At 33.5% G+C, this 19,616-nt stretch overlaps 1 protein-coding gene across 32 annotated transcripts in view; it reads left to right on the top strand.

The window, feature by feature from the left end:
* SOX6 (SRY-box transcription factor 6) overlaps positions 1 to 19,616 on the top strand; it is a 685,495-nt gene that overhangs the window by 346,394 nt on the left and 319,485 nt on the right. The window contains exon 1 of one of the 32 annotated variants that reach the window (XM_061147071.1): positions 10,422 to 10,506. The exons of the other annotated variants lie outside the window; for them this stretch is intronic. The gene's annotated coding sequence lies outside the window, so the exon portion shown is untranslated. Of the gene's footprint in view, positions 1 to 10,421; positions 10,507 to 19,616 lie in introns of those variants that run through there. 32 annotated transcript variants of the gene reach the window in all.

A 19,616-nucleotide genomic window follows, 5' to 3' on the forward strand; every position in this document is an offset into this window, starting at 1 on the left:
ACTCATGGCCCTAGAGGAAGGCACTTTCTTGATACAGTGAATCTGGGTTGACTTACTCCATTCTATAAGTAGTAACTAAAACAAGTACAGTGAATATGGCACCTGAAACTGAAACATTCATTGCAAATCATTGCAGGTGTAGGAGATTTCAGGTTTTGTGCTTTATTAAAATTATACTTGTTAGAGATTTTTTACCTAATCACCCCAGTTAGGCTTCAGCAGAGCCATTGTGGCAATGCACATAGTCTATTTTCATCATATTTTTTTCTTAAAGATAAGTAATGGTGTTTTTTGGGATATAGCCAGAATAGAGTATTCAGCTGGACTTTTAGACCTAAGATGTACCCCATTTTGTTGTTGGACCAGTCAACCTCTGCTTTTATTATTACATGGATTTAAATCCAGGACTGGTTTGTCAGAGACCGAATTGATAGGATTTGAATACATCCCAGATGTACCAGAAAGTTTTCTAGGGGGTTTGTCATTTATGTGCTCTTTTATTCTTTGATTTGGATGCATCTGGGCTTTAGTAAATTAAGAGGCACACCTAGGGTTTTTGTTAGCAGCTGTCTAGTGATTTATCTAATCTGACATGTTCATTTCTTTAAGTTGAAGAGGGAAAATGTCTTTAGGCGTAGCAATCTGACTCTTGATTAAAAAGATAAAAGTGAGATACCCCAGTTCTTTTCCAACTCACATTATTTACTGCCTGCTGAAAACCTTAGTTATTTAAAAGATGAAAATTCTGATGTAGCCATGCTCAAAGAGATTTTAGAAGCTTCTGAAAACAAGTATGCCAAACTTGTTATTTCATATGTGAACATCTAGTTGCATACCCTGCACCCCAGTTTCCATTCACACAACCTGGTAGTTGTGTGAATTAAAATTATTTTTATTCCAGTCACTGTTAGGTGATCCTATTTAAAAATATTGAGAACAATCTTAACTTTGCTTCATGTAACCAATTTTAGAAGAGAGCAATAATTGTTTTTAACTATATGAATATTTAATGGAAACATTTTTCGTGGTTGATTAAAATTTTTGTTTTAATTCTTGCAGTTTGTTTTGGTGCTGTTACTTAACTTTTTTCTCAATAAATCCATTGACATAAAGATACTTAATGCTAGAAATTTTTTGTAGTATTTTATCTGACCTTGAAATATACAACATCAATTTGTGGGTTGGAATTTTAAAAAGCAAAAAATTAGCTCATTTTAATTTGTAGAAAATTATATTATACTTTGAATGTATTCATGTTAAATATGATTTATAGAAACTGAGAAATAAATGTGAGACAATCAGAGTCATGGATCTCTGGATGTATTCTGGAAAAGAAAATATTGTATAAAATACTTCCCCTTTGTTAAAGGATAACATCTATGTAGAGACATTATGCAGCATTGGGGCATCAAGGGTGTATTTTTGACAACAGAGCTATTTATAAAACTTTACTGTTTAATATACCATTGAAAAACCTTCACAGGCATACAAATAGTTTATGATTATAAAAGTTTCTTAGTATATGAGTAAATGAATAAATGAGCCCTAAATCATCTTACTGAAAGGTGTATGAGAATGTAGCATTCCATAGAAAGGTCTGAAGAAAATTCTAGCTTTTTAGATCATATCTGCTCTCTTCACTTTGATATCTATTTCTGTTAACTACTTTTCTTTATACTTACTATATCCAATGCCCAAATAGAGCCAACAAATCATCTTGTTATGAGATTGGGAATGGTGAAAATGAGACTAAAACAAAAGAACAGCTTCATCAGGCCTTGTGGAAAGAAATTGATTGAAACATTTAGGTGACCAATCTGTAGAGTCACTATGAATTTCAAATATATTGATAGACTAGGCCTTAGCATAAACTTGAGTTGAGCAAGGGTTTGAATCAATTGGGTGTGTTGAGAAGACAATCTTCTGAATCAGAGCCATTCCCAAGGAATATTAGACCCTTGGGAAATTTTACTGTACTTCTGCCTTTTCTCTACACCCTCTCCTGAATATTTTTTGGGCAAAATCAAGTTAATAAATAGCCAGTGTAACTAACCTTAAAGTATGAAAGTCAGCTTGAAGCTTGAAGGGTGTTTATGAAGGTGGGTGTTACCATTGCTAGGAAGCTTGGCTCACTTTCTCTGCCTTTTTTATGTAGATTCAATGTGCATGAGCTTCAAGACATTTAAAATTTTATTTGCAACCCATCTTTCTTCTTTCTTGCTCACTATTTGAGAATCAGTGGGAAACTCAGGAACTCTCTGACAGTATCCAAGGCCCTTCAAAGCTTCTGTTTGTGTGATCAAATGTGTTATGACTTTATTTTATATAAATGAGTGCACCAGGAATTCTCTGGGTCTTAGTTTGTTAGAGTAATAACACTCTAATTGTACATGATAGTTTGCAGTTTGTGAAGGGCTTTTACATATGTTATTTCAAGTTCATAAAGAGTTTGAGTGGGAAGGAGGGCAGATAGTATTCTTACCCTGTTCTAGGAGTGATAAAATTAATGATTAATGTGTTGAATAGCTAGTAAATGGGAAGCTGAACTAAAATTTCGGCCACTTGGTAATTACTTCAGTGTCCTTTCTGTTCTTCCATGTTGTATTCAACATGATAGGCATGGTGTCCAGGTGTATTTGGGTATCATGGGGTGCTCTGTTTGAGCTAATCTTCATGGCAAACTCCTCTGATTAGCACTGAGTAAACTCTTTGGTCTCTGCTTTATTTGACCACTGTTAGTCTTCAAGGTGTGAATTGATCCCTTTAGGATAGAAATAGTCAGTTTAGGAGGTACATGCATGTGTGTGTGTGTGTGTGTGTGTGTGTGTGTGTGTGTGTGTGTGTGTTAGAGAGAGAGATTGATGAATTATAGGAGGAGAGCTAGAAAGATATGGCATAGGACACTATGGCATGTACCATTGTTGTCAATATTTAATCAGATACATTAATTTTCTTCTCTTGAGAGATTTATTTCACTAGAATAACAAATTTACATTTCACAGATTTATCTATATGACCATATCAACAATAGTGACAAGAAAGTATATTTTTATTTTCGTGCTGCCTAAAAACTGTCAGATTTTGCTTGAAAAGTTATCAAATTTTGATTTTTCTTTTCTTGTACTTTTCATAATAATAATTTTTGTAAAAAATCTTTAATCATAGAAAACTTCCAAAATCACATGAAGGTAGAAAGTATAGTGAGCTCTTAGGAAAACTCATCATCTAGTTTCAAAAATTATCAATATTTTCTATTGCTTTTCATCTATCCAGCCACTTTTTTGGCTTGATTAAAATTAAATATGAAATGTAAATTATGAAATACATCAAACATATAAAAATACAGAAACCCAAATTTCTACTGCTAGTGTTTGATGGGTATTAATATTTTTCATTTCTGTTCTTTCTATCAAACATGAACATGAGGCTGCAACTGGAAGATGGAAAAGAGGGATAAGGCTGAGGAAATAGGATGAGCATGGTAAAAGTGTTTTATAATTTCTCAGAAAATGCCTGTTAGCATTTCTTTTTTATAAGATAGCACTTTTTAAAAGTAAGATAGTACTCGGTATAATCATCCATGTAACCCATAAAAACCTTCTGAACATGCTGATCATTTTATTACACATAGGAATATCTTAGTTAAGGCAATTTAACCTGCACTTTGGTTCATAAGATTGTCCTGGAGTATTCCTGTCTTTGTGGTACACTAACAAGTCCTTGCTATCCACTGTGCCTGTTGGGATGTCACTGACATTCCATAAAATATCATCAGATTTTTGTTGTCATTGTTTAGCCACAAGGCTAAACTGTACTGATCCCAGTACACACTGAGATGATTTTATCTAACACCTTGTTCTGAAAATTACAGTGGACCCTGGAAGTCTGTAAAAGGCATTCTTTATGGTTAGAGAGAGAAGTCCTCTTTAGAAGCACTGAATAAGGTAGTAACTGGAAGTTCATTTACTTAAACAAAAATTATGGTAGTAAACTACATTTCAAGAAGTTCAGTTTCTTAAATTTGTGAGTGCTCTTACCTCGAACTAATGCATCTTACTATTCCATAGGGCATGTAGAAAAAAATGATTTATAATATTTTTATACAGCAAAATTTTGGTTACTTGGAAAAACCAAAGAATAGAAAATGCAAGCAAGTGGGTATTACTTATTTTAGATTCATCAGGAAGCTCATTTGTTCTCATACTTATTGAAAATCTTTACAAAAATTTTAGGTAATTTTCTTACAATGGCAAATCTGTATAGATACTATAATTGAATTAAATCAGTCACACATAAAAGGTATCACTGAATCTCTCATTGTTATACTGTGCAGCATGATGGAACGTATAGAAAACTTGACTGGATTCTTCATTCATTCATTCATCCACTCACAAATACTTCTTGATTTCTGTGTGCCACATACAGTGCCATGCACTGGGAAATTAAACACCATGGACATTTTAAATGTTTGAATGATTTTTTATATTTTTTATTTTGTATCAGTTTAATGTAAAATAAATCCAGTCAGTTAGTTCTAGTTTGTCGTTAGTCCAGTTAATTGAGATTTTAATGTCACTTATTTTGTTTCTCATATTTAATGAAAGAAAACTGGAATGCATGGTTTATCTCTAGTCCAGTTAGTTTCACTTGATTGTACATGCTCTTTCCAGACTTTGAAATCATCTGTTCCATATAAGAAATTATAACTCAAAGAGTAGAATTGGAGTGTGTGCTGTGGGCTTTCTGTGCACATTAGACATGTGCTAATGGTCATAAATGCCAAGAGGTAAGAAGATGGTTAGAGGTTAGGACACATATTTCATCATTACAGAAACAATTTGAAACGTTCAATAAATTAAGTGAGTACAACCACAGGCACATGGGACGTAAGTTGGAATTAAATACAGTTTGACCAGAAGAGGTTTAAAAGAGGAATAGGGGTAGCTTTGAAACAGCTCTAGGAGCAAACTGACACACAGGAGCTTCTACAGCAACTGCGTTTCTCCTACGACAGAACTTCCAACTTTCTTTCGTATTTGCTTCATTAGGTGCTCATATTTCCTACTAAACTGAAGCTCAACAGGGTGGGCACCCTCTTTGTTTAATTCACCTTTTTCTCTAGAACCTAGCACAATGCCTGGAACATAGGAGGTGATCAGTAAATATCTGTTGGATGAGTGAATATAAAGAGCTGTATTAATAGAAAATGGTTCTATAAGAAAAGCATGAAAAAGGAGGGGGTATAGAATAGGGAGTAGAGGAGAACCAAAACATATTCTTTAACAGGTATAATTTTGAAAATATTTCTGTATCTAGATTAAGTTAAAACTAGCTTTATTTGTATTCTTTCAGAACACTCTTGTAGCAGATATTTTTGCCTATTGATTTGATGATGACATTTGCAAATTGTAAAATAATTCCTGAAGCAATAGAAACTAAATTATATTCAGTAGCAAATAACCTATTTTCTATGAAAATTAATAACCCATGTACTATAAGTATAGTAACTCTGTTAATTAGATTATTTGATTAGCATGAACACCCAGTTCTCTACTACAATAGATACCAGAGGCAATTTGGTAGATTTGAGAGAGAGAGTATCTGTAGTCTTAGTTAATTGGAGTTAACATTTTGGGGTTGAAAATAACACTTCTTTTTAAAAAATTATTAGTCTAAGAAGAAAAAAGTATTCTATCTCATTACTAAGTATAAGCATATTATTTAAATATAAGCATTAGAAACTGTGCATGCTTATACTCTGAACTTGGTAATCTTTTATATTTTTCAGCAAATCTTATCTTTTTCAAGAAGTCAGAAATATTTTAGTTATTTTTCAGTTATAGCTGTTTAAAGGAGAATTACATGGATCTGAACAACTTTTTTTTTAAGTAGATGAAATTATAGAACATTATTACCATTGAATTGAATTTCTTATTTCACATAACAAAATAATACTAGAAAATATGGCAAATATAATAATTTTCATTATAATACAGGCTTATGTCATTTGCATGAGAGAATTTCTTGTGATATGTAGTTTTTAATAGCATAAAATCAAAATAAAAAACTTTAGCATATTTAATTGAAATAAAATTATAGCTACACATGTTTTTTCTTAGTAATTTTAGAAAGGGTTATCTTTTGTTAGTGTTATATTTTTTTTATATTTGTGTTTATGACCACCTTTGTAAATTATGGTTTAAACAATATTATCTTCTGGTAAACTGTCTAGAGATACCCAACTTGGAATAAGTAGTTGTTTTACCTTTTACACACAATTATTTTGGGCACTTCTATTGTGAAACACAAAATCACCTACTATTTGTTATAAAACCATTCAAAAATTCTATACAATGTTTTTAATATTAATTTTCTGCTTTAATATTTAAACCAAATCTATGTTTAGAAAATAAATTGCCACATTTTCTTATGTATAAATTGTTTATAGCTGATAAAAATTGCCTGTATTATGCATAAATAAAATTTGCTACCTGATATTTGGTTTAGATATTCCCATTTAATTGATATGAAATAGAAGTTTTTATTTTTACATTTGACTTTGAGCCTTAGCAAAATCATATATATATGTATTATATATAAACAGCTTCTCTCTGTGTGTGTGTGTGTGTATATATATATAAATTGATTCTACCATTTTTAACGTGGGTAATTTAAAATTTGTATTATTATCTTGCCAAGATAGTAGGCAAATATATGTGTATTTGTGTATAATCAGACTTCAAGTAGTGAAAGCACTACTTTTAGGAAGGTGACTTTAAAATACCCTTAATTTTCAAAGCTGATGAAGTAGAAGTAAATTATCAAAAAGCATAGTTTTTAAAATGTGCACATGTTATGACAATTGATAGTCTTATTTTTCTTTAAAAAATCCCCCAATTTTTAAAATCTTGCTATTAAGTAATAGTAAAAAGAATATGATAATATAAGAATTATCTATATTTAAAAATCATAAATAAACTTGAAAACTTGATAAGGATCAAGATTTCTCATTAGAGAAATAAGTTTTTCTAACTGATAGCTTTTTTTTAAGACAGTTGTTGATACTCTTACCTTGTGGTCTTTAGCCAAATAGTTTCCACATTTTATAAATATGTGAGCGGTGCAGAGATTACTCATATACATTATTTTTTCGAATTGGATTTTATTATAAAGCAAATAACTGTTATAATTATTTAAGCAGTTTCTGCTGCTTAATTATAGATCAGTTTTACAGATTTGAACTTTTAATCTAGCATTGGCTAAGTTTTACAATACCTAGAGATGATAGTTTTTGGTGAGTTGCATTTGTTACTATGACTTCTCATAAAATTTTCATTTCATGTTATATTAATACACTGAAGCAATTAACTGAGAACAGTCTAAGTAAATGAACACATCGGAGTGAATTTTAACAAAGAAGACATGTTTTTACATTAAAGTTGGAATACCAAAAGCTTTTCATCCTGGAAAACTAACATCTAGAAGAGCAACCATTTTAAAACAGGAGTATCAAGAAACAGTTATAACTGATATTTCCATAGTCAAGAAAATTTTGAATTGATCTCCACTCCACAGTCATTTCATATATAATGTTCTAGGAAGTTTGTAAATAAGTTTTAAAAATAAACTTATCTTGATTCTAGAAAATCTTCCAATTTGCTGATGTGAAGCAAGTCAAATGAACACCTGTACATCTTCTCTTTAAAAAGACTAGAGCTATGGTTTAAAGAGTTACTTGGTTGTTTATCTTCACTTTAGTGGAAGGGATATATGGAGAGGCATTTTATTTGAGTATCATAACTATATATTTTATTGTGAAATGAATATTTGAAAACATTTCTGCTAAAATTATTAGTTGATATTCATGACATGAGAAATCCTAAATTAATTTTTTTTTCTTACAACTACTGGGCCTTATTACATGCCCTGTATTTCCCAAATCTGTAGTGTTCTTTCTAGCCTAAGCATGTGTGATTTATCTATATCTTACAAATTTATAAATAGTAGTGTTTATATTTGTATGTGCATATAATTCTGTGGAAATACATGTGATAATACCTGCATTTCTAAAAAATCTGGAGATAAGAATTTTTATTGTTGTATGATCTTGGAAAAGTCATCCTCTGAATCTTGTAAATATATATATATTTATATATTATAAAGTATTTATATGCATTATATATTTATATATCATAACTTTGATGCCAGTGAGTCATGTGTTTGTCCATCTGCAGCTAAGTAAACATAAAAAAGCTTCTTTGACATAGTAATTTTGGTTTCTGTTACGTGAATAGAGAGAGCATGCAGGCAAGTTAGCAATGGAACACATACAGCTGAAAGCAGCTTGAAAAGCTCTGATTTGGGAAAATTTGGCACCTTCAATCTATTTTTTTTTTTTAACAAGAGATTTCTTCTGTTGGTGTTAAAGATTTAGACTTTACTTCTGATTCTTGGAAACTTCTTTGGAAGGTAGATAGAGAGTGAATAAAAGAACTTTTAACTCTTGCGTGATGGTAGCTACAAGGAATTTTATATTCTTTTCACTATGCTACTCTGTTGAGAATTGATTCTTTTTTGATTGTAGGGATGATTTAAATCAATGATAATTAAACTGACCTGCTAAATACCTGCTAAAATACCAGTGCACATTTTGTTATTACTAAAAATAAGTTTAGTTTCTGTCAATATGTAGTGTTTATATGATAGACAGAGGACTGTCCTTAAGTTAAGGAAAGGGGATTTATTGAATAGTATGTTATCACATTCTTTCTTATAAGCACTTTGGAATATATGCATGTTGTATATTTATACACATAGCCACACAACATAGAGATTCCTCTCTGTCCTATTAGCTTTAGAAATGTGAATCCAGCACATAAAGAAATCAACTGTATACAAGATAAAATGATTCCCTTTAACTACTGGTGTGATTAGTCACTTGGTGAGAAAGTAGCTTATGGTCTATAGGGAAGCACACAATTTCATTTGGATTGGGTTTTAAGCAAGTCATTGTTTCGTTTGGAAAATGTGAAATCGGTGAATGGGCTTGTTCTCTTTGTAGAGGATTACAATAACACACGGAAGCTTATGAGTGCTTCTGACAGATGTGTTGGCGGTTTGCCACAAAGCGAAGGGTGCGGCCCTGACTGACAACTTGCAATTATATTATGATGAATGGTTCTGATGTGTGTTCAAGAGAAAACCACTTTCTAGAAAGTGAAAGTCATACATACGGTTCCTATAAAAAAATCAGCTCAAATAAAGTATCATAACTTTCATTTTATTTTAGCATTTGGTGGGATAACCAATTTGATTGCCTCTCCCTTCATAAAAGTCTGTTTTTGATAAATCAAGGACCAAATCCAAAATTTTTGTGGGGAAAACTAATTTGATACCAGTTTTGGCATCAAAATTACTTTATCTGCACTTTCAAAAAAACTGACGTCTCAGAGAACTCTCTAAGGCTTACGGACTTAACATATAGACACATGTCCATAGTGTGGCCAGTAAGGTTACTCAAGTCAAGCGTTCGAAAGACAACTGCTCTTTTTTGACCAAGTCACTTCTTGGTGACCAAGATGTGACTAAGTCACCATTTTCTGTTTTCAGAAAATTCTGAAAGTCTGAATTCTGAAAATTCAGAAAAATCTGAATATGGCATCAGAATGTAGATTTATCAAGTGTTAGTATGCCTCATCATTATAGAAATTCACTTCACAGTGATGAATCTACAGCATAAATATATATATTAATGAAACTGGCACTTTATCTTCATAAATTAAGGGGAAATTAACTGATTTTCAGAAACTAAAAAATTAGATTTTGAATATCTTTTATTGCACAATATTTAAATTGTGCAATTTTGTAAGTAACTTTCAGCATGTATCTTGTTTAAAATGTTGTTATTTTTAAAAAGTAAATTTGTATCTGATTCTTTGAGGAACTCAGTTGATATTTTTGCAGTTAGGCAGGCAACACTTATTAAAGATATTTGGTAAGTACTATTACGAAAATGAATTACAAATACATGATATAAGATGTGACATGGCATATAAAGGAATAATACAGCCTTAATAGCCAAATTCTTCAGAAATAATCACACAAATAAAAGACATTAAATGATATAATTTTAAAAGTGAAACTAAAACCTGGAGTAAAAGGGATTACTGATAAAGCCTAAATTTATCAAAATTTATTAGATTACTTTGTTCTGCATAATAAGATCATATAAAAGTTTGAAATAACCCAAGGCCAAGTCTTGAATGACTTTAAGTCTCAGTTCACAGAATCCAGTTTTTGACCTTTGGGCTTGTTTTTCTCTAATTCCCTTTGTGACGTTTCGGGTGTGTCAACTGTGGTATTTTAATAGTGGAACGTTTTCATTGCTGCTGAAATAAATGACATCTTTCATAGTAAAAGAATGGTAATGTAGTAACTACAATGTTCTAGTGCAAGAATCAGGAGTCCTGCAGTTTTGTTGTAGATAGAACTTCTCACGACATTCACGTAAGTGTTTCGTGTTTTGATTCAGTTCACATTAGTTTTCCTGAGGGACTGACTCATCATTTACCCTTGAAAGCTGTACATAGAAGAATAAGAACATGAAGTCTTGGTTGACTAGTGTTTTCTGTTTGGGTGTCTTATCTGGAGCTATCTGAATTTTCGTTACCTGGTTAGATTTAGGCCGGATTTCTAGCCTCATTTAATAATATATAAGAATTTTCTATCAATTAGAACTTAAACCCTTATTGTCAAAGTGGTTTGTATTTTAATTTTATCCATGTCCAAATTGTTTGGTAAAAACTTTTTTTTTTTTTTTTACCTTCAGGCTTTCTTTCATCATCTAGATTATCTATCCTCTTTTTTTTTTTTTTTTTCTTCAAACTCTAAACTTGGTGTTGTTGCTATGGGGCCCCAATCTCTGAGCCTGATTTAGCTATTACCTGGAAGAGGAGCATTCACCAACCATTTGTAGGTGCAAGTTAAGGCCTGTTGGAAAGCTTGGCATTTAAGCTATGATCTCTGAGTAATATCTTCTAGTGTATAGATTTGATCAGATGGAGTGTGTGTTTGTGGGAAGAAAGTAGATTGTATTGTTTTATGTGTGTACCATAGGTTATAATTATTGTAATATCTATAGGATAATAGACTCATTGGGCAATTATGTCTTGTTGAGATATTTGAAACATTGTTTTTAACTTGAAATCTCTCAGGTAGGTAATAATTAGATTTCATTTGGGATATTTTATTTAAATAGAAGGTATTTGGAATGAACCAGATGTTCTTTGCTTTTAATTTTTGTTTTATTCTTTGCCATTTTGAAAATAAGGCCAACTAGTGATAGAAAAAGAGGTAAATCCTGCTTTCCTTCTAAATGGTTGAGGTGGGAACAGCTCAAAATTTCATAAGATTTGGGTAAAATTTGCCTTGACTGCTCTTCATTGATACTATCATTGATGGTTTTTTTGATTGTGACATCAATCAAGTACTTTCTGTCACACCAGACACTGGCTAAGTACTTTTCATACATGATCTCACTTAGTAGATATAGGTACTATTATTATACTAACTTTGCTAATGATGAAATTGACTTAAGGCCACAAAGTTAATAATTGACAGGACCTATATTTGAAACTATGTTGAATAACTCCAGAACTAATGTGATTAATTATCATGCCTACTATAAGCAAAATTGACTGTAAAGTGAGGTTTTACATTCCCTTTCACCAGCATAGGAGAAAAGATAAACGGATGTGGAATTTTCTTTTTCTACCCTTGATCCAAGGAAAGTTTAAAGTCTTTGAGACAGTAACTGCTCTAGACTGAGGGATGAATGGAAAGTCTATAGCTTACAAAAAAGATTCATTTTTTTGTTAAGTATCTATGGAAGATATCAGACTTTCTTAAGCAGGGCAATTTTCTCTTTCTGTCCTGGTGGCCTCTTTGTGGGAGATGATTTTCACATATAGTCTCAGCCATCTTAGGCGACCATAGCAAAATAGCATAGACTGATGGCTTAACCAAATTCATTTCTCATCATTATGGAGGGTTGGAAGTCCACAATCAAAATGCCAGATGATTCTGTTCCTGGTGAGAGTTTTTTTTTCTTTTTTTTGGTTTTCAGATCTCCATCTTCTCACCATATCCTCACATGGTGCAGAGAGAAAGAGATAGAGAGAAATGTCTGAAATCTCTTTTTATAAGGACACTAAGCCCAGCTTGAGAGCCCCAGCCTCATGACCTCATCTAAACAATTAACTCCCAAAGACCCCATCTCCAAGCACAATCATGTTGAGTGTTAGGACTTTAACATATGAATTTTGGAGGGGAGAGTATTTCAGTTCATGGCACATAATCTTCCCAAACCCTTTAGTTGCTTTGCCTTAGAACTAGAGTTCTGAGGTGACAGTGATTAATGTTTAGCTTCTCTCACTAAAATATTCCTTGATGCTAGATGTGATAGACATATATGGCTCAAATTAAGATGTCTTTTACTAGAAAACCTACTCTATGTAAAAGCTGAATTTGTCAAATAATATCTTACTGAGTTCTTACCAGAAATTGAAGAACACTTATAATTCAGGTCATACTGTAAATAGAAATGGATACATTTCATTTTACTTCATTCTAAAAGACTGAAAAGAAACAAGTAGAATAAAAGGAGTTGTTGATTTAAGTGGTGAAACTTAAATCACTTAGAAATACTTTAAGCTGCAAATATCAACAACAACAACATAGCATGGCATAATGTAAATCAAACAAAATATTCAATCTATCTTAGTTTAAAGAAATAGGTGTTTAATTTTCATATATAACAACAAGTCTAATGAAAGTAGTTTCTGGTACTGGTATGGGGGTTAACATATTAGGACTTGACCTGCATCCCTGCAGTTCTTCTGGCCGTCATGTCATCATTATAAGGTGGCCACAGCAGCCCCATAGTCTAAGAGAAGTTACCAAGGATGGTGCATGGTAGAACCATTGCTGAACATTGCTGAGTCTGTTACAGGCCACAATTCTAGTTTAGTTCTTTTGATTTCATCTAGCAGGCTTTCTGGCAGAGTCTCTAACTCAGCTTAGGGAAGACTTACTCATGTTTTTGCAAATCTAAGGAATCATATTTTTTCCTTTTAGACATAATTTTGAGTGACATTTACTGAAAATAGTGGAAATAAGTTTGTAAAACATTGCCTTAGTGGTTAAAAGCACAGCTTCTAGACTGAGACTTCCTGAATTAGAATCTCATTTCTACTACTCATTGGCTTTCTGAGGAGGTTACTGTTTTTGCTTCATGGCACAGACTTGTAATTAATATGAACTACTTGATATAAAGCATGTAGTTCAATGTATAGCATGTTATATGAAGTGTTATATCAAGTACTCAATAACACTGTGTAGAAAGAGAACAAAAACCTACCAGAAGATTACAAATAAACATGAAGTAGAATATGAATCCATTTATATTATATTACCATTTTTAAGGTAGTATCTAAGAGAGTGTTTACTGTCAGATGTGAGGAAAGCCAAGACAGTGCATGAAATGGTTTCAAGTGGTAACAGAAAACTAGACTTATTTTCAAAGAAAGCAAAATTCATATTTGGTGTCTTTGTATAGGTTGCTACCCCTCCTACCATGCTGTTACTGTCTGTGGTTACCCTTGCTGAAATGTGTTATTCTCTAAAGTTACTCTTGCATCCTTTCACCTCATTGTGTAAGCCCTTTGCATAAGTAGTCTTGGGTGATTCTAGGAGAAATATATAATTATTTGATTAAAATAATTCACAATAAAATTTTAAAAATTTAAAAAAGTGCAGAGAAGGGGATAGTATTTATATTATTATCACCCAGAATTAAATATGGTTAATCTCTTGGTGTATTTGCTTTAGTTTGTTTTTAAAGAAGAATGATTCTATTGGTTTTATTAGAAATATCATTTTGAGGAAATATAGAATATATGAAAATAAAAAGCAAAATAATACTGCTAGATAAAAGTATTCAGACACAATATTAGGCAGATATCATTCTTAAGCATTTATATAAATAGACTAGTGAGTGTGGGAGAAGGAAATGGCAACCCATTCCAGTGTTCTTGCCTGGAGAATCCCAGGGATGGGGAGCCTGGTGGGCTGCTGTCTATGGGGTCACACAGAGTTGGACACGACTGAGGCAACTTAGCAGCAGCAGCAGCAGCAGTGAGTAGGTGGCAGATGGATGATTGGACAGATGTAAAGACTTTTATGAAAATGTGGTCATACTATAAATAGAAATGGATACATTTCATTTTACTTCATTCTAAAAGACTGAAAAGAAACAAGTAGAATAAAAGGAGTTGTTGAATCCAAAATAAATGTTTATTTTAATTATTAGAGATAATATTTTCTAAAAGAGTTCCCTCATGATTTAAAAATGGAGGCGGGCGTTATAAAAAATTAAGAGATTTTCTCATTATGTTTTCTTTTTAAAAGCTACTTGTTTTTAAATGAAATGGTTGGTTTCCTGCTTAGAAAAATGAGGGAGATGTATACTCCTACAACTTCTCCCAAATCTCCACCACCCACTTCTGAGTTTTCTTATTTTGTTACTCATCTTACACGCTAGTAAAGTAATGCTCAAAATTCTCCAAGCCAGGCTTCAGCAATACGTGAACCGAGAACTTCCAGATGTTCAAGCTGGTTTTAGAAAAGGCAGAAGAACCAGAGATCAAATTTCCAATATCCACTGGATCATCGAAAAAGCAAGAGATTTCCAGAAAAACATCTATTTCTGCCTTATTGACTACGCCAAAGCCTACGACTGTGTGGATCACAATGAACTGTGGAAAATTCTGAGAGAGATGGGAATACCAGACCACCTGACCTGCCTCTTGAGAAACCTGTATGCAGGTCAGGAAGCAACAGTTAGAACTGGACATGGAACAACAGACTGGTTCCAAATAGGAAAAGGAGTATGTCAAGGCTGTATATTGTCACCCTGCTTATTTAACTTATATGCAGTGTACATCATGAGAAACGCTGGGCTGGAAGAACACAAGCTGAAATCAAGATTGCCGGGAGAAATATCAATAACCTCAGATAAGCAGATGACAGCACCCTTATGGCAGAAAGTGAAGAGGAACTAAAGAGCCTCTTGATGAAAGTGAAAGAGGAGAGTGAAAAAGTTGGCTTAAAGCTCAACATTCAGAAAACTAAGATCATGGCATCTGGTCCCATCACCTCATGGGAAATAGATGGGGAAACAGTGGAAACAGTGTCAGACTTTATTTTTTTGTGCTCCAAATTCACTGCAGAAGGTGACTGAAAGCCATGAAATTAAAAGATGCTTACTCCTTGGAAGGAAAGTTATGACCAACCCAGATAGCATATTAAAAAGCAGAGACATTATTTTTCCAACAAAGGTCCATCTGGTCAAGGCTATGGTTTTTCCAGTGGTCACGTATGGATGTGAGAGTTGGACTGTGAAGAAAGCTGAGTGCCAAAAAATTGATGCCTTTGAACTGTGGTGTTGGAGAAGACTCTTGAGAGTCCCTTGGACTGCAAGGAGATCCAACCAGTCCATCCTAAAGGAGATCAGTCCTTGGTGTTCATTGGAAGGACTGATGCTGAAGCTGAAACTCCAATACTTTGGCCACCTCATGTGAAGAGTTGACTCATTGGAAAAGACCCTGATGCTAGGAGGGATTGAGGGCAGGAGGAGAAGGGGATGACAGAGGATGAGATGGCTGGATGGCATCACCGACTCGATGGGCATGAGTTTGAGTAAACTCTGGGAGTTGGTGATGGAGAGGGAGGCCTGGCGTGCTGCGATTCATGGGGTCACAGAGAGTCAGACACGACTGAGCAACTGAACTGAACTGAGGTTTTTAGTATTTGTATTCTATTTTGTAACCATAATTTCCATAGTCATTTAGCATTTATTCCGTGTATATATAAATGCAGTCATCACTACTGCTGCTTTTACCATTGCTTTTTTTCCTTATTTTATTTCACTTTCTTTCTTACTTGGTTGAATTTCATTTTGGGGATACTTCCCTCCCAACCCCAAGAAGGGCTTAGATGTCTAGTGTTTGCAGAGTTCTATCAGAGTTGAATCTACCAGTCTTTCATCTTAATATCTGAGTGACATCTCTCCTTTACATAATGTTGTCGGTCATTCAGTCTTCTCTTCAGAACTTTATATATAGTTCCTTGTTGCTGGTCTTTTGTTATTTTTGTTCAGAAGTTTAAGAAAATTCTTTCTCAGGGATGAGAAGATAGTGAAATATAAGTAGGGAGCGCTGAGCTGAGGCATATGTAACTTTTATTTTAGGGCTGAGCTATCTTTTCTGAGATTTCACAACTTGCCTTATTTATAGTTCAGTTCACCTAGTTGGGAATGAAGTCAGGGTTTACCATTCATTCGGGAGAATACTTTTTGGGTCATTCCCCGAATTCGTTGTGTCGACCTAAAAATATGTTCTAACATCTGTCAGACAGAAATAGTTCTCTTGTTCATTTTTCCTATTTATCCATTGCTTCCTGGTTTCCTTTTCTATTACACTTCAGGCTGAAGATAAACAAAAAAGATAACAAAACTCATTCGGTTTACTTCTTTCCAAATTTGAGAATACTATGGACAATTCTTAAAATTTTATTGACTTACCATATCATCCTTGTGTCTTTCCTTAGTCCTTTAAATCTGTATTCCCTCCAGGTGCAAAAACATTTATGATTTTTACCTCTATATCATATATCATATCATGTCATATTTTGGCATATCATGCCATACCATATCCTTTGTCACTATGAAATGACCCTCCTTATCACAGTATAATGGTCTTTGCTTTAAACTCAATTTTGTCTTTATTAATACAGCAACTTGGTCTTATCATGATATATATCTTTCTATTCTTTTACTCCTATCTTATTGTGTTTTATATTTTACATTTTAAATGGGTTTCTTATAAGCAACATATAATTGGGTTTCACTTTTTAATCTAGTCTGACAGTTTTTACCTTTTAATTTTTGTTTTCCATATGCACAATCCATTATCTGTTGCTTTTCTCCCTTTTTACTCCCTTCCTTTGATAGTTTCTTTAAAATTTAAATCTTTGATCTCACATATGTATTATTTATTTGGGCTGTACTGGGTCTTCATTGCAGTACAGGCTTTTCTCTAGTTGTAGTGCACAGGCTTCTCTTGTTGCAGAGCACTGAGTCTAGACTGTGTGGGCTTCAGTAGTTGCAATGCATGGGCTCAGTAGTTGTGGCTTGCAGGCTTTAGAGCACAGTCTCAACAATTGTGGTGCATGGGCTTAGTTGCACTTAGTTGCATGTGGGATGACATGTGGGATTTCCCCAGATCAGGGATTGAACCGTGTCTCTTGCATTGGCAGGCAGACTCTTTACCATTGAGCCACCAGAGAGGCCCTGGTTGGTTACTTTTTATACTTATATTTATCTTCTTTGTTGGGTTACTAGTTATGACCTTCTGTTGATTATTTTAGTGATTGCTTTAGAGTTTAATAATACATTTAAAGCTTATGATAGTCTACTCCAAGAAGTACCATATTACTTCACAATATAGTACAAGAATCTTACAATATATGTCCATCTATATACCCTTCCAGATTTTGTCCTATTGTTGACATACATTTTAATTCTACTTATTTTATAATTTAAGTCTGAATATTGTAATAAGGAGTTCATGATCTGAGCCACAGTCTGCTCCCAGTCTTGTTTTTGCTGACTTTATAGAGCTTCTCCATCTTTGGCTGCAAAGAATATAATCAATCTGATTTTGGTATTGACCATCTGGTGATGTCCACGTGTAGAGTAATCTCTTAGATGTTCAACCTGGATTTAGAAAAGTCAGAGGAACCAGAGATCAAATTGCCAACATCCGTTGGATCATAGAAAAAGCAAGAGAGTTCCAGAAAAACATCTACTTCTGCTTTATTGACTATGCCAAAGCCTTTGACTGTGTGAATCACAACAAAATGGGGAAAATTCTTAAAGAGATGGGTATACCAGAAGATCTTACCTGCCTCCTGAGGAATCTGTGGGCAGGTCAAGAAACAACAGTTAGACCTGGGCATGGAACAACAGACTGGCTCCATATTGGGAAAGGAGTACATCAAAGCTGTATTTTGTCACCCTGCCTGTTTAACTTATATGCAGAGTACATCATGTGAAATGCCAGGCTGGATGAAACACAAGCTGGAATCAAGATTGCCAGGAGAAATATCAATAATCTTAGATGGGCAGATGATACCACCCTTATGGCATAAAGTGAAGAGAAACTAAAGAACCTCTTGATGAAAGTAAAAGAGGAGATTAAAAAAGCTGGCTTAAAACTCAACTTTCAAAAAACAAAGATCATGGCATCCGGTCCCATCACTTCATGGCAAATAGATGGAGAAACAATGGAAACAGTGACAGGCTTTATTTTCATGGGACCCAAAATCACTGCAGATGGTGACTGCAGCCATGAAGTTAAAAGACGCTTACTCCTTGGAAGAAAAGCAATGACCAAATAAAATGATTATAAACTAAAAAAAAAAGAAAAAAAAAAAAAAAGAAAAGCAATAACCAACCTAGACAGCATATTAAAAAGCAGAGATATTACCTTGCCGACAGAGGTCCATCTAGTCAAAGCTACGGTTTCTCCAGTAGTCATGTATGAATGTGAGAGTTGGACCATAAGGATAGCTGAGTGCCGAAGAATTGATGCTTTTGAGCTGTGGTGTTGGAGAAGACTCTTGAGGGTCCCTTGGACTGCAAAAAGGTCAAATCAGTCAATCGTAAAGGAAATCAGTCCTGAATATTCATTGGAAGGACTGATGCTGAAGCTGCAATACTTTGGCCACCTGATGCAAAGAACTGACTCACTGGAAAAGACCCTGATGCTGGGAAAGATTGAAGGCAGGAGGAGAAGGGGACGACAGAGGATGAGATGGTTGGATGGCATTACTGACTTGATGGACATGAGTTTGAGTAAGCTCCGGAAGCTGGTGATGGAGAGGGAAGCCTGATGTGCTGCAGTCCATGGGGTCTCAAAGAGTTGAAGATGACTGAGCAACTGAATTGAACTGATTTTATAATGCCTATAATACATTGACTTTTTTGCTTTAAATAATAACTTATATTTGAATAGTATTTAAATAATAAAAAACAATTAAAACATTTATCCATATAATTGCCATTTCACGTTCTCTTATTTCATTTTTGAGGATCTAGATCCCCTTCAAATGTAATTTTCTTTGATTTTGTTTTATTTTAAGATTTCTTGTAGTGCACATATGCTGGTGATGAATTTTTGAGCCTTTGTATATCTGAAAAATTTGCTCTTTAGTCTTTGTATTGAAAGGTATTTTTGCTGGATATAGAGTTTTACGTAGATAGCTTTTTTTTTCCCTTTTAGCACTTTTCAAATGTTGCACAGTTGTCTTTTGGCCTGCACTGTTTCAATAAGAAATCATCTGTCACCTTATTTTTGTTCTTATATATATAATATCTCAATTTTGCTATATGTAATTTATTGATTTAAAGCAATTTGATTGTGATATACCTTGGTATAGTTTTCTTCATATTTTGAAATTGTGTTTGAAATTCATTGGGCTTCTTGAAACTGTAGGTT

This window comes from Dama dama, chromosome 1 (genome assembly GCF_033118175.1).
Source record: "Dama dama isolate Ldn47 chromosome 1, ASM3311817v1, whole genome shotgun sequence".
Taxonomy (NCBI): domain Eukaryota; kingdom Metazoa; phylum Chordata; class Mammalia; order Artiodactyla; family Cervidae; genus Dama; species Dama dama.